Source organism: Cornus florida, unplaced genomic scaffold (assembly GCF_030987335.1).
Source record: "Cornus florida cultivar Cherokee Brave unplaced genomic scaffold, ASM3098733v1 CherokeeBrave_3.0.0_Hap2_Chr09, whole genome shotgun sequence".
Lineage (NCBI taxonomy): Eukaryota > Viridiplantae > Streptophyta > Magnoliopsida > Cornales > Cornaceae > Cornus > Cornus florida.
This window is the reverse complement of record NW_026775579.1, coordinates 36,142,911-36,158,822: the sequence shown is the minus strand read 5'-3', so window position 1 is coordinate 36,158,822 and position 15,912 is coordinate 36,142,911. Positions and strand designations below refer to the sequence as shown.

The window sequence follows — 15,912 nt, the reverse complement described above, 5'->3', positions numbered from 1 at the left end:
GTCCTTAACATTTAATTACACCTTACAGTAGCCTTTAAACAGCTTCTAGAAACACTGTACAGCCCTAACCATTCCCAAACACCCAAACCGTAGCCTTCAGGGTGAGAGCAGGCTCTTCCAAAATGCAGAGCCTGCTCTTCTTCAACAAGAGCCGGCTCCAATACCCTAGGAGCCGGCTCCTAGCCAGGTAGAGCCGGCTCCACACCTTTGGGAGCCGGCTCTAAGGGAGGAGAGGCGGCTCTTCCTCTTTTGGAGCCTGCTCTTCGTTCCTTAGATGCCGTAGTTCGTTTATGCGTCTTCTTCTCCAACTCCGGTGATTAACAGAGCCTCTATGGTGTTTTTACATCCTCGTTCTATGTTCAAACTTAGTCCTAGATAAATGTTAAACCACTGATATCCAATCCTAAGATGTATTGAAACACCACCTCTTAAAGCAACAGCTACAGAATTTCAGTTAGAAAATTTAAGAGACTCTAAACAGATTTATTCAATGATAATAACTACTGCTTTTAACACTTGATTTAGATTTTAATCATCAATTACATAATCATGGTCTCAATTTAATCAATAACGTCACAAAACACCGAGAAGAAACATATAACAGAAACCTCAAGACTTATTGCAAACACTCGTTTCAACGAGACAGTATAGTTTATACATGCATACAAGACTTGATATATTTTGCATTTAATCCATTTTTAATCTTTAGTTTAAATTCCTGGAATCTAACTAGGCATGCACAGAACACGAATTAAAGGGAAGGAGAAGAACAGAAACTTGCCTTTGAGTTTTAGACTTTGAAACTCTAAACCACCGTCTCTGAGGTTTTCCGACCACCCTCTAAATTGTCATTCTACTCCTCTGCTACTCTTGGTTAAACCCAGAAGAAAACCCTTGTTCCCTTCTTCTTGAACTTCTCTATAGATCACTCAAGTTTTCTCTGTTTCTCTGTCTCTCACTCTCTGTGTCTAGGTACGTGAACAGAGTTGTACGTACTTCCCAAAACCCTAAACCCACATTATGATATATTTATAGGCCCAAAACAATAACCCTAATCCGTGTAAAAATTATAGACTAAGCCCTAATTCCAACCTTAATCGGCCCATGAAACTACCTAAGTTGAAACAGACGGCGGCTATGATAAAACCTAAACCCTACGTTACGATAACTCAATTATAAACAATTAAATAATTACCATTTAATACAATAATTAACCAATTAATATAAAACGCAATTAATCAAATAACTCATGAAATAACAATTAATTTAATTTAAAGAAAAATACAATTTAAACAATTAATTAAATAAAAATACTATTTAAACAATTTATTAAATTTCAGGATTGTCCCTTTTAAAATTAGGGGTATTACAACTGTGCAGTGGACAGGGCATGCTTCATGAAGAAATCACGTAGTATGGATTCAGTGACATATTCAGGGGAAGGGTTTACCAGTGGAACCGCTTAAATTGGGGTGGACTGCCTGGGCTTGCGTTGGCGGATACCACAGTGGTGGCACATGAGTGGATGAACTGCCTGGCTGATCATGCTTAGGTAGAGCCACCCTAGTGGGAGAAGCAGTTCTGGCTTGTGCATTTTGCATAATCAAGGCTTCCAACTTGTCAACGTGGTCGTTAAGATCGCGATTGGACTGCAACAACTCCTCGTGAATGGAAGGGGCTGCTGAGCTTTCCGGCATTGTGATATGTGGTGCGTGAACATTGGAAGCACGTGACGGTGCCTGGGACTGAAAAGGAAAGTCACCACCTCCTCCAATAGAGGGCTCTGAATGGTGAGTTGGCATATCCTGTGATTCCATCTGCTTGTACTGATATCCCCAGTGAAGTCGCCAAAAATGTAGGGGTTCTTTTCTACTAGATAATAAAACAGCAATATAATAGTGAAATCAGGAATATAAATACGAAGGAAAACTGAGGAGATACTCAGTGTAGGAGGAGGAGATAAAAACCAAATATCAAGATAAAGATGGTGGTAGGGTGAGTATACAATATCTTATGACAACTTTCCTCCTCTGGGGTTGGTTATTCCTTCATAGGACAATGCCATTTATAGATCTGGATTCCATTGGTTATTATCCAATGGTTCCTTTTATGCATGGTCCCTCGCATGCATTACCCCCAATCTGGATTACATGAGTAATCCTGGAGATTTAGGAGTCTGAAGGGTTTAATCCTTTCCTCAAGCCTTGTCCTATGTTGCCATGTCACTTCTCCCTTAATCAGGGGCATTAAATGTTGCTTGGCCATCGGTTGGTCAAGCCTGACATAGCATTAATTGTGATTTTAAGGTTTGCTGTCATGACATGTATAATCCCATCATCTTGTTAATTAAGCCTTGCCGAGAGCGAAGGCACCTCTTGACTTCTCATCCACCAATCCAAGATCCTTCTAAGTTTCCCAAACATAGATTCCTATAGCATGAAGATCCTACCTTCGTCCCGTGCTATACGCAATCTCTTGATGGCGAGCCCTCTAGAGCTCCAGCCTTTCAAAGCAGTATTGTCTGGCATAACACCAAGATTCGAGGTATTCGAGAGTTGGTCTCTCGAGGCTTGATGGGCCAAAATTTGATCTCTCGAGGCTTGATGGGCCTGGAGCGATGCCAGGGCTTAGAGTGCTCGAAATTTGATCTTTCGAAGCTTGATGGGCCTGGAGCGATGCCAGGACTTAGAGTGCTCGAAATTTGATCTTTCGAGGCTTAATGGGCCTGGAGTGACACCAGGGCTTAGGATGCTCAAAGTTTGATCATTCGAGACTTTTGACTTTTCAAATTGCCACGGAGGATTTGGCTAGGATTGTATTGACTTTTCAACATGTCACATCAGTTTCTAATAAGTGACACCCACATACGTAAAAGATTCCACTAGGAGTATAAGCGGATCGGCTTTCTAGCTCGGTCTCGCAGTCTTGGCGTTCAAGGTCAGACCCTCCATTCGTTGTCACCATTGGACCACCTCGTCCACCATCATCGTCGCTATCATCGCCACCCCTTCCTTCGCCTCACCTGCATCAGAATCCTCATCGATGAATTCTTCTCACAAATTTGCCATCCTAAACCATCTCTTTTTCGTATTGTAAAGAAACAAAAATAGATTCTGCCAAAATCAGTTACACATATTTATTTATTTATGGACAAAAAAACACTCACACAGCAGTATGTTCCTTACGGGACCGAAACTCTCACCTCTATTATAGAAGATAGAAACAATATTACTAGATTACATACGTTTTTAGGTTCTAAAGAAAAGCATAAACAATTGGATTAAGGATTAATTTTAAGAGAATCCATTTAATTAGCATGCTATTTTGTTTGAAATAAAAAAGATCAAGTTTGATTAGTAAACGAATTTTTTCCTATCGGATTTAGAAAATCTTTTTAATTTCCCAACTAAATACAATTACTACAAATAGTTTTTCTTTGTCCAACAACAGGATCAGATTCTGTTTCATCTTTGGGCTTTGGGCTATCCTTTGGATTTAGTCATTGGGCTTTTATTAAGATTTTGAGATGGGCTAGGAAAATGGGCCAGTGTCTTCTTCTTTTTCTTATGGATATGCCCTTTTCTTCTTCTACGGGAAAAAAAAAAAAAAAAATTTAGTGCTAAGGGTTTAGGCTACTCACTCTCTTCTCACAGTCTCTCTTTTCACTACCAAAACCCTAACAGGCGAAGCCACCCTTGAAGGTTCAGACGACCCGTTGAAGCTTGACTGATCCCATTTCAAGTATCTCTTTTTTTTTTTTTTTTTTCTCTTTGCACTTTATTTTTTTTTTGCTTAATTTGTGGTCAAGTTTAATGAAAAATGGTTGTCAATTTTCATATATATAGGGCAGTCTAATGATGTATACCATTGTCTTCTTTGTGAAGGTGTATATTTAAATGAATGGTCTAATGAGGAACATCTTACAAGCTTTCCCTACCAAAATCTATGTAGGGGGCAGCAGTGGGTTTTGGCTAAAATATGGAACTGAAGATTTGTAAAAGATACAAGGGGTCGGTTTGTGCTCGGTTACTTGAGAGTAGTTTTGGTGATGGAATAGGTTACTTAAAAATATGATCTCTCCAGTAAATATTCAACCTACGGAATTTGTCATATGTGACAGACCTCATTTTAGTGAATCGATAATGATACCTCGTGCAATAAGTTTTAACGCATACTGGTGGCTTTGAAGAAAACCCACTTTTAGATTTGACGAGGCGTTATTTTGAATTAATCTACATAGTTTTCATTATATAACATACTCCTATAACCAAAATATATTCACAATTCCACTTTAAACCCCCCACTGTGGATCAAATTTTTGATTATACTAATTTCTTATCAGTACATTTATATACATCAACGTGTTTGTACATATGTTATACTAAAAACATAAGTTCATCATAGTATGCATTCTAAAGATGCTACTGAAGTTTAAAGTTATGCTCTTCTGCTTCCACTCTCTTTGGCACTGACTCCTGCACCTGCTTTGTGATTAAGGGTGACAAATGGACGAGTTGGGCCAAATTTGAACTGGGTTAAAAATGGACGAGGTCAAACATGGGTCAAGACTCATATTCAATCCGTTCAAAACAAGTTAAAAATGAGGGGGTCAACCTGTTATAACCCGTGGACCCATTAATTATTATTTTTTAACTATTTTTTTAATTATTAATTTTTTAATTTTAAAAAAATTTAATTTTTTAAATTTTTCGGAAGTTTTAAAATTTTATTTAATAACAAATAAAAAAAAAAACAATCTCAAACTCAGCAATATTTATCAACTCATTTTAGAGAGAGAGAAGTGAAGGAAAGAGAAAAAATTTAGAGAGAGAAACTTAGAAAGAGGTGATTGATGAGAGACAAATTTTAAAAAAATTTCTAGAGAGAGAATTTTGGAGAAAGAAAAATGAGTTGAGCGCAATAGAGAATAAATGTGTGTTGTGTGTTTATTTTATGATGGGTGATATATGGGTTAAATATGAGTATCTATATTCAACCCATCTTGACTCTCAAATTAAGTGGTTAATAATTACCCAGCCCATTTTTGACCCATTTTTTATATGGTTCATCCAAAACCATTAAAAAGAGGGCAGATATGGGCGGGTTAATGAGTTGTGACCCATTTCGCCACCACTATTTGTGACTTGTATTTTTAAAGTGATATTTGTAGTTTTTGCTTGCAGTAATTTTCTCTGAATTGTTTTCACTGTATATATATATTTTCCTAATATTGTTGGGTGTCCAGAATTACGATATTTTGTTGGTTGGATTTCCTATATAGAATGAAGTATTATGCAGTAACTCTTCGCAGAGTTAGGGGACCTGAAACAATATTCAATACATTATGGTAATAGCGGGAGGTCAAAGGTCTATTGCGGTCTTCTCAAGAATTCATTGTGTCTTGCTGTAATTTAGATATAATCTTTACTTTAGGGAACGACGGAAGGTGTCTTCTGACGTCGACAATATGCTTTATCAGCTGTCAAGAGGTACAACAATGTTCAGCTTGATGGGAAGCCAATGAAAACAGAAATTGTGGAAGCAAATATTGTGACTCTTGCTGTCCTTCCAACGGGAGATGGTACTTTCGGAAATTCAAATGGTATTTCCAGATGGTATGGATTGTGGTCATTTCAATGTCTTAGTGTGCTTATATTTTACAAAATCATAGTCTAAGTTCAAAATTCCCATTTGGTCCAACGTTGTATTCTTGTATTGCTCTATTGAATTTTATTTAAATTTATTATGTTGCAAAAAAATAAAAAATAAAAAATAAAAAATAAAAATAAAAATTACTTGTAATTTTTTTTTTTCTTAATTCCACTGAGACTCGAACCCCTTAATCTCCCTTTAGAAGTAGGAGTCTGGTACTACTAGGCCACTTGTCTATTGATAAAATTACTTGTATTGTTTAGGTCATGAAAATATTAAGAGGGCCTCACACCCTATTGATGACTAGTCAATATTTGCAAATAAAAAATAAAAAATAAAAATAAAAATAAAAATTGATATATTTCATCTATTGATGACTTATAACATTTTATATTTGTAATCTTTCCTTATAATTAATTAAATATTCAACTGAAACCTTGAAACATTTTTTAATTGTTGTCAACCATATTTGGTATGTGGTTATGCCTGACAAGTTTTCCATTCATATGGTTCAATTACTGTTGAAAATTACCAGATTGTAGATAAAATCATATGCTAATTGATCTACACACACATCAGATGTTAAAGGGTCTGATATTGATATGGCACTGGATCCTAACCCCTACCCATCATGCCGGATAAAATCTACCTATTTCCTTGTCCTATACCCTATCATAGGCTTGCACCTCGGGTACCATAACTATTCCTGAATATTCTTTTCAAATCCAACTAGTCAGGATCCTTTCAATGCATGAAACTAATCGGTGAAAAGACCCAAACTAATTTCAAAATTAACACTAACAAATCAAATTACCTACACGAAGAGAAATCATAGAGGCAAACTTCTGCAACATGACTAGGCTATGGACTCAAATTATCAACTGGTAAGACCTTTGGGGGACTCCCCTTACATAATGCATGTGATTTGCGGGCGATTGCATGAATCCGGAGTTTGCAAATTATTTAAGAGTCCAAAGTGAGTATCGGGTGGATTAATTCTTCGTTACCCCACAAAAAAAATGACCAGGCTGTGTTGATGATGATAAAACGTGGTGGATAAAGAGATAATGTTTGTGGTATAGTTTGTGATGGAGAGAGAAATGATGACAACAAAGTATGAGAGACTTTTAAGCTTTGAACATAAGCATATTGGAAAGAACTCATACAACAAATCCCAATAGAGGCAGGCACGATACCTGTTCTATTGTCAAATCACCATCCTTACATATGATATACTATGATCCAACCAATATCCGCACGAAAATGAAAGAGAAGATGCTGAAAATGGTTGATGTCATTGACTTCCTTCTTCAAGGTAGTCTTTTACTAAAATTAGAGGTTTGGGAGGTGAATAGTATATGTAGTTTAAAGATGAGATTTGGAGTTTAAGCTTTGTCAAGTACAACATGTTACTTTGTCATTTAATATATAATGCATTTATACGAGAAACCTAACCACCACAAGTTCACAACCACATGTCTTCCCCCCACCCATCCCAAAAGAAAAAAACAAGAAAAAGAAAAAGAGAGAGATATCTATCCTATCTGATTTAGACAAGGCATGATGCTCATTTCTGAGCCTATCACAGGCATACCTTCGATTTAAGTGTTTTGTGCGATATTCTTCCTGAAACGTTCCATTGTTTGTGTTGGAAGATTAATCTAGACTTATCTAAATTCATCTAAGAATACCAAGTGATACTTGGGAAGGTAGAAAGAATTTCATAATAATTGCTAGTACATGAAACATTTTGGTACATATGAAACATTTTGGTTCATTGTATGTATTAAATTCATATACTAGAAGTACCCTTGGAGTAGTATAAATAGGTGAGTCATGTAAGTGTATGAAAAACACACAAACAATTGAGCAATACAAGATATAAGAATTCAGTTCTATAGAAGTGAGTGTTTTTGAGTTATGTGTTTATTAATTCAGTTGAATATATGTGAGTGTATCCCATTTGTGTTCACTTGCCCACCAAACTCCAACAAAGTGGTATAAGAGCCTTATTACAAGATCGGTAAAGAAAAATAGCATCTAAGAACATGTTGTAGCCCCAACTTTCCAAATTTAGTGGGAAGAATTACAATCAGTGGAGTATACAAATGAAGGTGTTGTATTGATCCCAAGATTTATGGGAAATTGTTGAAAACGATTTTGTAGCAGCCCTATTCTTTCGATCACTAACCAATTGAAGGTGAATGGAGAAGATATTCAAGATCAAAGAATTGTTGAAAAAATCCTCCGAAGTATGCCAAGAAAATTCAAACACATCGTTGTAACAATTGAAAAGTCAAAGGATTTGTTGACTTTGTCAGTAAATAGCTTGATGGGATCACTCTAATCTCATGAGCTCCGGTTAAAGAATTTTGATTCAACGTCTCTATAATAAGCATTTCATGCTCAAACTTCTTTTAGAGAAGGTTCGAGAGGAACAAGAAGTGATCGAGGTGGCTGAGGAAGAAGAAGAAGAAATAATGAAAAAAAAAAAATTGAGTCTAAGGAAAATGCTAATTTTCCTCCTAATAAAGGAAGAGGAATGAATAGAGATCGAGGTCGAGGCCGAGGCCAAGGTCGAGGCCGAGGCAGAGGACAAGTTAGAGGTTGCAGTGACTCATTTTATCTCTAGTGTTTCAATTGTGGAAAATTGGGGCATTTTCAAGCAGATTGCTGGTTCAAAAAGAATGATAATGAAGTAAGCAACAGTTCGACATTCATACACAAGGAGGAAGAAAAGGAAAAAGGGGGCAGCAGCAATCACATTACTGGAGATAAAAATGCCTTTGCAACCTTGGATAAATCTATCAAAAGTGAAGTTAACACTGGTGATAATAAAAGACATTACATTAGAGGAAAATGCGACATTCTTGTTAAAAGCAAGAAGGGAGTGCAGAAGATTACTGATGTATATTATGCTCTAGGTCTTCAATACAATCTTTTGAGTGTTGGACAGATTCTACAAAAGGGAAATGATGTACGTTTCAATAATGATATTTGTGTGGTCAAAGACAAAAATGGTCGGCTAATTACAAAGGTACAAATGACACAAAACATAATATTTTCATTGAAGCTTATGTATGAGAAGATGGACAGTTTTAGTGCCGTGATGAATGAAGAATCGTGGCTATTGCATCACAGATATGGGCATGTGAGTTTCAACTTATTATCCCACATGTGTCCAAAGAACATGGTGAAAGGTTTGCCAAGAATCAATAGAGAAGATGGAGTTTGTGAAGCTGCATTTTGGGAAAGCATCATCGAGAGCCTTTTCAGATTGGAAAAGCGTAGAGAGCTTCAAAGCCACTTGAGTTGGTACATATAGATTTGTGTGGACCAATGCGAACCATATCAATGGGAGGTAATCATTACTTTATGACGTTTATAGATAATTATAGCAGGAAAACATGGATTTATTTGCTGAAAGAAAAGAGTGAAACATTTGAACGATTTAAAGCATTCAAACCCCTTGTCGAAAATGAAAGTGGCCACAAGATTAAAATTATACGATCTGATCGAGGTGGGGAGTACATCAGTTATAAGAAGTTTTTGATCAAGCATGGAATTCGACATCCAAAAACTGTCCGAGGGACTCCACAACAAAATGGAGTTGCCGAAAGGAAAAATAGAACCATCATGGAGTTGGCTCCAAGTATGTTGACAACAAAAGGGATGCCAAAGATTTTTTGGGGTGAAACAGTATCATGTGTGGTATATTTACTAAATCGAGTTACAACAAAAGTTGTTCAATGAATGACTCCTTATGAAGCTTGGAGCAGTTTAAAGCCAAGTGTTAATCATCTAAGAATTTTTGGCACTATTGCTTACTCTCATATTCCAGATGAGAAGAAAGGTAAATTGGATGAAAAATCTGAAAATTGTGTTTTTGCTAGCTACAGTGAAAGCTCGAAGGCATATAGGCTGAACAATCCTACCTCAAAGAAGATAATCATCAGCCGAGATGTGAAGTTCAACAAAAGAGAAGCATGGAAATGGGAAATTACCACTCAAGAAAAGAATTCAATTGTTGTGGATATGGAAAGTGGAGAAGAAGATCAAGATGTTCAGCATGTTGAAAACATACCATATTCTCCAAGCTCGAGTTCATCATCATCAAGTGATGAATAATCGCCTCTTCCAAAAACAAGAAGCATCCAACAAATTTATAAAGCAACAAGAAGAATTAATGGAGATGACTTGATAAATTTTGTAATGTTTGCTGATGCAATAAATTTTGAAGAAACCACAACAAGACCAGATTTAATGTTTTCAGTTAGAATGCTAAGCAGGTTCATGGCAGCACCAAAGCAAAGTCGTTGGGATGCTGGAAAGATAATTCTGAGATATGTTTGAGGTACAATTGATCATGGAATTCATTACAATAAGGGTCAAAATTCAACTCTGATCGGATATAGTGATAGTGATTGGGGAGGTAGTGGAAATGATCACAAAAGTACTTCTGGTTATATTTTTAACATTGGTTCAGGTGCGGTACCTTGGGCATCGAAGAAGCAACCTATAATAGCACTTTTAACTACAGAAGCTCAATTTATTTCTCTATCCACAGTTGGTTGCCAAACACTATGGTTAAAATGGGTATTAAAAGATTTGAAGTATTTTTAGGTGAAAGATACTGTCATGTTTTGTGATAATAATTTAGCAATTACACTTAGCAAGAATATAGTTTCTCAAGGCAGAAGCAAGCATATTAGAATCAAGTATCATTTTATTAGAGATTTGGTTAAACATGGAGAAATTGTCATCAAACATTGCAAAATCGAAGATCAGATTATAGACATTTTTACAAAAGCATTGTAAGTTAAAAAGTTTTATCAAATTGAAGGAGAAACTTGGAGTTGCGCAAGTCTAGCTTAAAGGGGGATGTTGGAAGATTAATTTAGACTTGTCTAGATTCATCTAAGAAGACTAAGTGATACTTGGGAAGGTAGAAAGAACCTCATAATAATTGCTAGTACATGAAACATTTTGGTTCATATGAGACATTTTGGTTCATTGTATATATTAAATTCATGTACTAGAAGTACCCTTGGAGTAGTATAAATAGGTGAATTATGTAAGTGTATGAAAAACACAAACTATTGAGCAATACAAGATATAAGAATTCAGTTCTATAGAAGTGAGTGTTTCTAAATTGTGTGTTTACTAATTCAGTTGAATATATGTGAGTGTATCCTATTTGTGTTCACTTGCCTACCAAACCCCAACAGTTTGAACTCGCATGATGCTTATTGTTGTAAAATTGTATATTTCTATACATGGTAGTGGAGCATTCTGTAGTCTATGCTTTGTTTCATTTTCATTTGTTAATTTGGCATTCTGTACTTTCAGAATTTTTTGAGGTCAAACGTAACAATCCTTTTGAATTAAAATGGATGTTTCATATCGGTAACTATAAAATAATAATGCAGTATTCTAGATCAATTCCTTTGTAATATGGTTATGGGATAGTGGTCAAAGAAGAAAAGGAGTCATGGCGGTGGCAATCCAAGCTCTGGATTTATTAAAGGGCCTTGGTGAGAAGGTATTTGTAGAAGATCTTGATTCTAATTTGGAGAAATATCATATAGAAGCAATGCAGACTAGTTGAAGGCATAACCAAAATTTATAGCTTGTCTCTTTGCACCTGTTATTGCCACTATGTAATTCATGATGCAACATCTCCCAACTATTTTGTGTATTTCTATCGACATCCAACTCTTTGAGTTAAAACAGAGAAAATACTTGTAGAGAACTGTTGGAGAAACTTTATTTAGGGAGCGTGGGCTTTTATTTTTTATTGTATCTTTTGATGGGTTAGTGGATCATTGTTTAGACTGCACCTCAACTTTTGTAGCTAGCAGAGTCATCATCTATTTATCCCCCATGTGGAGGCATAAAAATGGGAACTATTTCCTTTTGTTCATCGAAACACAATGATGGCATTATATGTAAGGTGGTGGAGAATCAAGCTAAAAAAGAATCTCTACTACTGATGGCATTGTCTGTAAGGTGGTAGAGAATTAAGCTAAAGATGAATCTCTACTACTTGGAATGCTAGGATTTGCTTCATCTCATTAACATCGAAGAGACATCAACTTGAGGTAATTTCTTTATGGTTTACTTCTGTGGACTTTCTTAACTGTTTAAAGTTGCATCTCTTGTTTTATGGCACAATTATGTGGTTAATTGAGTGTTTAGTTGTTTTGGGTTGCAGTATTTATTCTTCCTTGGTAGTACCCTTTCCAAGGATTTACTTACTAGTGCTTATATGATATGAAACTTGACATAGTACAGACAACAATGAGATCATATGAATCTTTTTGTTTGATTTGACCTGTTGACATTTTGGGGATGAATAGGTCAATAGAATTCCAATGGAATGGTTAAAAGCTAAGGAAGAAGGAAGAAGCACATTCAGAAGTGATGCACACAGTTTGGAGCAGGAGTTCTATAGCTTCGCGGGAAAGAGGAATAAGCTGGAACTTGAAAGAGGAGCCTACTCACTTTGGACCGGAACTATGTAATAATTTTTTATAGGTCAAAGGATCAAATAAAGGTTCCATTCCTTTGTGTTGAAAAGTGACGATGTATACTCTTAATTTCATATTAATGTTATTGTATATATTCAAAGGCACTAAGACAGACACAACAGTTTACAACTTAAAATGCCCATGTTACAATGTCTATATAATCTTTTACAACACATATTTATCTTATACAAACACATCAGGCGATGATTAACTAAAGACAATAGTTTTTAGGGTTTAAAATTTAGTGGCCAAACTACAACTCCAAGTACTCTTTCATTACATATCTAAAAAGAAATTTGACAAGAAGCATAAGCAAATCACTGTAGAGGAGGATATGTCAACCTTTTAATATGCATTTCATTTATCTCACCAAAACCAAACTCAAATTGGAATGTTGAAACATGAATAATCTTTCTAATTAAATTAACAATTCTTCATTGGCTGACAAATTTTGAATTCAACAACCACATTGCAATCATGGGTTCTTCACAACAAAAATTCGTATTGCACCATTTCCGCACAGGGTTAAACTACTAGTAAATGCATAGTTGTACATCATAAACATTGATAACTGTGCATCATAACCATTCATTACTCTAATCACTAGGTTTGCTACTACTTTGCCAAGAGGAGCATATCCTTTTCCTACTCAGAAAGCCAACTGTCAAAAAGTAATTTGGAATATTAACTCTCCTGAAAAATGTCAAAGAATTGCTAACAAAATAAGAAATGGCTAATTGGATCACCTATGGACAATATTTTTTGCATGTAAATATGCAACCCCTGACAAGATTTGTTTAGTATAACTCCAAATTGATAATTCACCGAGCTGTCTATGTTCTTGGAGAAGCTTATAGATGGAACCATCGGATACATACCCCAAATATATATAAAGTTTATCACCTACCTGCTCAAGAAACATAAATTCAGAAGTAGAGTTGGATTAAAGAATTAACGGTAGTGTCAAATGAAAATATAATACTCAATGTGATGCAACATTATTGTATATCAGTTCACAGTGCTACTGCTAAGCTTATGGACAAATCAAGAAACTAAATAATTTCCATAAATGCCTGAAGGTCTACTGAATGTTATAAGAACAAAAAATCCTTAAGAGACAATATCACTTTAAAAAATCAATTGTTAACATCAAGACAACACCAGTCTAGTTTTGAAAAGTTATGAGCAAAAAATAAAGAGAAATGATACATTTGCAGACTTAATCCTCCGAGTTATCCTCCGAATCCTAGGTGGCCAGGCCAAGTAAGCAACAAAAACACTACTCGCTCTTTCTCTCTCTCTCTCATTCCCTCTCCACGATTCCCCCTCTGTTTCTACCATCGCTGGCTTTCTCCACCGGTACAAGGAGATAGAGCATGAGAAAGAGATCAAATTCCAATCATCATCCAACCAAGAATCTTATCTCTGAGTTGCTTGGAGGCGCCGCCAGAAACTTCGCCGCATCAAATAACCGTTCCTGACGACGACACCGCACAACAAATCTGACCCAGTTTTGCCTGATCCGAATCTTTAAACCCCAAGACCACAACGTCGGTCCCAAGTGATCTCCTTTTCCTTTGTCATCTACTTCACGGTCCAAGTTGTTGCCAGATCAGAGCTCCCTCTAGAAGAAGTCGATGGAGACTGATGATGGCCCGATCAAGTTCCTCTACCGTCTGCTCACTACCATCGCCACCGCCGGCTATTCGCTACCGTCGCCGGGCCGAACCAGCCTATCACCCACTGCGAGCCCATCCTCACCACCATCCAAGCTGTCCATCTGAGCCGCCGTAAGCTCGCCGCTCCACAGCCAAGCCACCCCTCCTCGAGCGTGGCGGCTTACCCCCAGAAACTGACCCACTCGCCGACGATCAGCCCCAAACTGGTTTTTCCGGCGAAGAGCTCTCACCGATCTCACGCATTCTTCAACTTGGTTCTTCCGAGTTCAAAACCGTCACAGCCAGACCATCTCCACCTAGGCGTGTACAAGCCGCAGTTGCCAAAGCCGGATCTGTCTCATCAGCCGCCAAACCATCCCGCCGCTTGAGAGGGGAATCGTGGAGAGAGAAAGAGCTGCGATTTTTTTTGTCTAACGTGGCCTGGCCACCTAGGATTCGGAGGATAAATCGGAGGATTAGGTCGGCAAATGTATCATTTCTCAAAAATAAAACATAAAATTGAAATGCTAGCTAAAAAAAACACTTACTACTTTATACCTATAATACTGCACAATATTTGGATGCCTTAAGCGACTCAATAAAGAGATCTCCTGTAAAAAATAATTAAAATGTAAGAACTTTCCTGTAGAAGCTACACTAATAATTCATTTAGTAGGGGGCAAGAGGGGGAGAAAGGAAGGAGGGAAAGGAAAGGGGAAGGGATAGATAGGCTTTCCATTAACTGATGGAGGTAAAACTAGAAGGGACGGAAAGAGAAGATTGAAGTTTGAAGCTTATTCCTCCCGACACACACTATTACTTTCCTCCCAAAAAATGAAAGGTAAGGAGTGAACAAAATCCCTCACTTTTTTTACATTCTTATTCCAATTCCTTTAGAATGTAGGATATAATAGTAAAAAAACAAAATAGCTATTCCTTACGTTGTTAATACCATCTTGCTCAACCAAATAAAAGGATGGAATTCATCCTACTTTACTGAGCAATAACTTCTCCATCCTTCCTATCTTCCGTTCTAACTTCCAACCCATACCAAAAGGAGCATTAAAGGAGCAAAAGGATGAAAAATAATGTATCCTTAATGGTAACTGATTCATCAATCCAACTATCAATAAATCTATTCACTAATAAACTTACTTGTACCAACTACTTTGCACTTTCCTTTGACTTTGCATCATCCGAGAATAATGTTACCTCCTTCATTGCACACATTTTGCAACTGTCACTAAAACCAGTGAATATAAGATCAAATATGCCAAAATTCAACAAATGCTAACATTTGAGAAATAATGAAGTCCAAAAATATACACATACACCTGTAATCAAACAAATTAGATGTCCAAAGAAGATGGCCTTGCACATGATAATTAAGAATATGATCAATCTTAGTCTTAGCAACTCCTCTATGTTTCAAGTAAAACTAAAGGCAAATTCATGCAGTGATACCCTACATAATAGAAATACATAAGCAAAAAAGAAAAACATTCTTTTTGAAATATAAAAATTTATAAACAAGTCCTTAGGCTATGAAAGAACAGAAAAAGAAAACTGCAAAGGAATTTGAGCATCAATCATTTGGGCATACTTGTTAAATCCAATATAAACGTGTCCAAATGAGCCTCGACCTAGTAACTTCCCCCTTTTCCAGCAAGAGCTCGGGCTTGTTGTATTCTCTACCCTCCCTAGACTCCGTGGTATAGAGGGAAATGTAGCTGCTGAATTAGAGTGAAAAAAGAAAAAAGAAAAAAGAATGACAAACCAATGACTTTGTTGTTTCCCATCATTAGGCGAGCTAGTATGTGATTCAGTGGTTGTCCCTCCAGCTAGTGGATGAAGTGGTATGACAACACCACTATGAATTCTGGAGCTGGGGCAGGGTTAGTCATTTTGGGACTTGGAATTGGAGAATACTCAGGGCTACCCCTGCTGGGCTGCCAAACTAATTGGCCTGAGATATCACCTCCCATTGAATTATGCTTGGAATTGTGACCGGACCCCGGGCTGGAGCAATGGGTTGATCCAAGTAAAGGATGACTACTTTTCAAATTTGCTAT

The 15,912-nt window shown here is 36.7% G+C and overlaps 1 protein-coding gene across 1 annotated transcript in view; it reads left to right on the top strand.

The window, feature by feature from the left end:
• The first annotated feature begins 3,639 nt into the window (after positions 1-3,639).
• The window catches only part of LOC132273673 (T-complex protein 1 subunit gamma-like), a 57,144-nt gene continuing 44,871 nt past the window's right edge, over positions 3,640-15,912 (top strand). The window contains exon 1 of the mRNA XM_059774672.1: positions 3,640-3,741. The gene's annotated coding sequence lies outside the window, so the exon portion shown is untranslated. The remainder of the gene's footprint in view (positions 3,742-15,912) is intronic.